Consider the following 3739-nt stretch of genomic DNA (forward strand, 5'->3'; position numbering starts at 1 on the left):
TGCCGAATCGCTAGTTCAAAATTTATTAAGTTTAGATGAATTGAAGTTGGACGTCTTGGATAGGTTGCAAGTTCAAAAGCAAATAATGGCTAAATTTTATAATAAAAAAGTCATAGCCAAGTCGTTCAGCCTGGGTGAACTAGTTTGGAAAACGATACTCCTTTTGGACACCAAGGATCCAAAGTACGGGAAGTGGTCGCCCAACTGGGAAGGACCATACAAAATAAACAATGTATTGCCTAATGGAGCATACCACTTGGAAGATTTAGATGGCACCAAGCACGTAAGATTCATTAATGGCAAGTATTTGAAAAAATATGTTCCTTCTTTATGGGAATGCGAACAGATAAAAACATAACCAAACATTCTGGACGATCAAAAAATAATAAAGACAGAGCGAAATACGTTCAAATAAAGTTCTTTATTACCAAACGTTCATTACAAGAATATAAAAGATACAAGTAATAGGCGTGTTACAAAATACAACTAAAGTAAGATGATCTCCCAGCCGATCACTGAGTAAGCTTCACACTGCCTTCTTAAATGCATCGCTGCAGTGGTGGGATTGACGAGTGAGAGGGTGTACTGGCCTCACCACCTTCCTAAATGCATCGCTGCAATAGCGAGCAAATAGGCTGAGAAACACTCTCAGCAAGCAAACTGAGAAACACTCTCAGCAAGCAAAATGGCCCATGAGCAGCCCAAAAATTGTTTTCCATCATTGACTCCTTGTGAAGAACAAAGAGACGATGGGAAGAACTTCGCAGGTAAAAATTTCGCTGCGGGCCAGAAAACATTTCCAATACCTCCCATACCAAAGGTGACATCAAAGTAAATATAAGGCGGACGGACTAAACAGTCCATTTTTGGATCAGACTGATCATCAGAACGCCAAGAAATGGCAGCAAATTGGTTTCGAATAAGAAAATGAGGAGATGAAGATAGAGGATGAAAAATGCTAAACATTTATAAGGGGGTGAAGATGAAGAGACAGAATATGAACAGCCACATTTCTGTCTAATAGACGGAATTAAATGGCCCTAAGTCTTGGGAACAGTAGTGGGAATATCAAAAGGGAATGGACAAAATTCTTAATGCAAAGCAGTTAAATGCTTAAAGAATTGATGATTAGAAAATAAACATCAAATAAATGCACAAGAAATTAATCTTCATTAATAAGGAACAAAGTTACAAAAAAGAAAAGATATCGTGTGTCTTAATTGCATTCTGCCCCATAAGGAACGAATTCGTTCCCTAAGTTTTTCCCAATCCTCGTTCTGTCGAGAGGTAGTGATGTTCAATTCAACCGCAACGTCATCATCATCAACCTCCAGTTTCTTGTACTGTTCGACCAAGGATTTAGTTCGCTCAATTCCCTGAGAGGCGTTGCGCTTTTTAGCGGCCATCCTCGCCTTGCAATCGTCCATTTTGGCTTGAAGTTCCCTCATCTGAGCAGCCAAGTTAACCATCAAGGAATCTTCAATCATGACTTCGGAAGAGATTTCTTTCAACTCGTCCTTAGCCTTGTTGATCTCCAAGCGCAGAGACTCTTTCTCAGCTACGGCTCGAAGATATTGAGTATGCTTGGCCTTTAGTTCAGCATTCTTGGCCAGCATAGTAAGGACCTCGGAGTGAATGACCTTCAACGTCGCTTTAAAGTCGGCAGAAAGATTGAGCGACGGAAGCGTCAGTGCTTGCTCTAACTTCGCACTCAAGCGCTCAAGTTCATCCTTGTGTCTGGCAGTACTAGCCCTCCCAATATCCATGTCCATGAAAGACACGTATTCAAATACCAACTCCTTCAAGAACTTCAAGTCCTCTTCTGAAGAAGTAGCAGGACGATCAGATGGAGCAGGGCGAGGCATTTGGACCTGCCCCCAGGAAGCGAACAAATCCTGGATAGAACGCACAATCCTGTCAGCATCCTGCAAAGAAGATTGCCAACATTAAAAATATTCGCTACAATGAACAAGTTGGAAATAGGAATGGGGCAAAGAGAAAAACTACCTCGTCGACAATCGTAGAAGATGGCGCCCCCTCAGCCAAGCTGGCCACCAACGACTCATCCATTCGTGAGGACTTCCCCTTGTCCGAGCGAGAAGACGTTGCCACAACGGGCGGACTCATATGAGTATCTGCAAAGTTCAAAGAGCAACCAGTCAGAAACCAATAGCACGAGCAAAGGTAAGACATCAAAAACTGAATTACCTTCTGCTTCGGTGATTGGGGGGTCGACGCCCTGGGAGGAAGGTGGCTCATTCATGGGTGGTGATGAAGAATCTGGGACTGAAGATATACCTTTAAGCATGGTCCCATCATCAACCGGTTTGGATGAAGTAGCCTCAACAGAGGATGATGGAGCAGGAGTTGGTAATACCAAAGCCTTTGAAGGGGAAGCTGAGCTTTTCTGAAAAGTCCAAAAGATTATCAGTACACAGAAAAATTTCAAATGGGGAAGAGCATACTTGTAAATAGACCAATTTAATTACCTTCCTCTCAACGATAAGAGGGACATCATCATCATCGTCATCAACATCATCCTCCAGAATGGGAGATGCTGAGGCTGGCCGTTTGCGGCTTGGAGCACTCTTGGCCATAGTTGGCCTGGCAGGGAGAGAAGAAGATGGACGAGCAGATTGTTTAGTACGACGAGAAGGAGAGGGGTTTCGAATAGACAAATGAGTGACCAAAATAGGAGGAGGAGAAGAAATACTCGGTTGGTCTAATGAATGAAAGGCACGATTGGCCTCAGTCGCAAATAATCTGCGCTTCACCGATGGCCAAAGTTGTTCGAAAAGAGGGTGAGTAGCATGACAAGGATTAAAAGGGGCTAATGAAAAATGGCTTGATAAATGGAGGTTGCGAGCGTTTATAGCCTCTGCTTCCACCTTATTAATGGTATGAAAACGGTCGTTTAAGTTCTTCGAATAGCAAAGAGGAACAGGCCAAGTTTGGCCGAAACCAAGCTGCCGAGCAAAAAATTGGGGAGCGTAAATTTCTACCCCAACTTTAGCATTGGTCCCAGTTAAGATATCGTGGAAAAGCTCCCTACCAGTTAAGAACTGGAGCCAAATGAGCAGAGAAGTGCTCGTGCTATCTAGAGTGGAAGGAGGATGTACATAGTCCGGAGTCAAAAAAGGAGGAAAAGGAAAGAAGGAAGAGATTGAATTTAAAGAATAAAAGAATGAAAAAATGTCCCTTCTGGACATACTTACAGGAGTTAAAGGCCCCATAGCTAGCCCGTAACAGCCAGCAGAAGGACGAGAAATGGATGGAGCACCAAGGATGGAAAATAGGATCTCAACCACAGCTGAGTGAACCAAAGAGGTCCACTGCCAGTAGGAGATGCACCATTCTTCAATTGAGCCTGAAGAAAAGCCATACCTCTATAAAGGGCAGCCAAAAACAAAGAACATAAGTTCAAAAGCCCGCCACGCGCCAGTTCGTGCGCTATAGGTAGATAACTCAGAGAGGGCTTTATACTAGGCACGCACAACACATACTTACAAAGCCAAACTAAAAGGAAGGCCACTCGCTCGGCATGAGTAGGCTCAGCACTCGAATGATTGTGGAGTGTCTGCAGGCTTGAATAAGAATCGGTATAGTTTTTACCGAATTGTGAGGCGCCACCAGAAACTAAGATGCCTGGGAAAATGGTCTCGCCCAAAGGTGGTAAATTTACCAAGGCCCCAACATCCCTTAACGTAATAGACATGGGGCCAAGAGGAAAAATAAAGGT

This window comes from Olea europaea, chromosome 8 (assembly GCF_002742605.1).
Source record: "Olea europaea var. sylvestris chromosome 8, O_europaea_v1, whole genome shotgun sequence".
Taxonomy (NCBI): Eukaryota; Viridiplantae; Streptophyta; class Magnoliopsida; order Lamiales; family Oleaceae; genus Olea; species Olea europaea.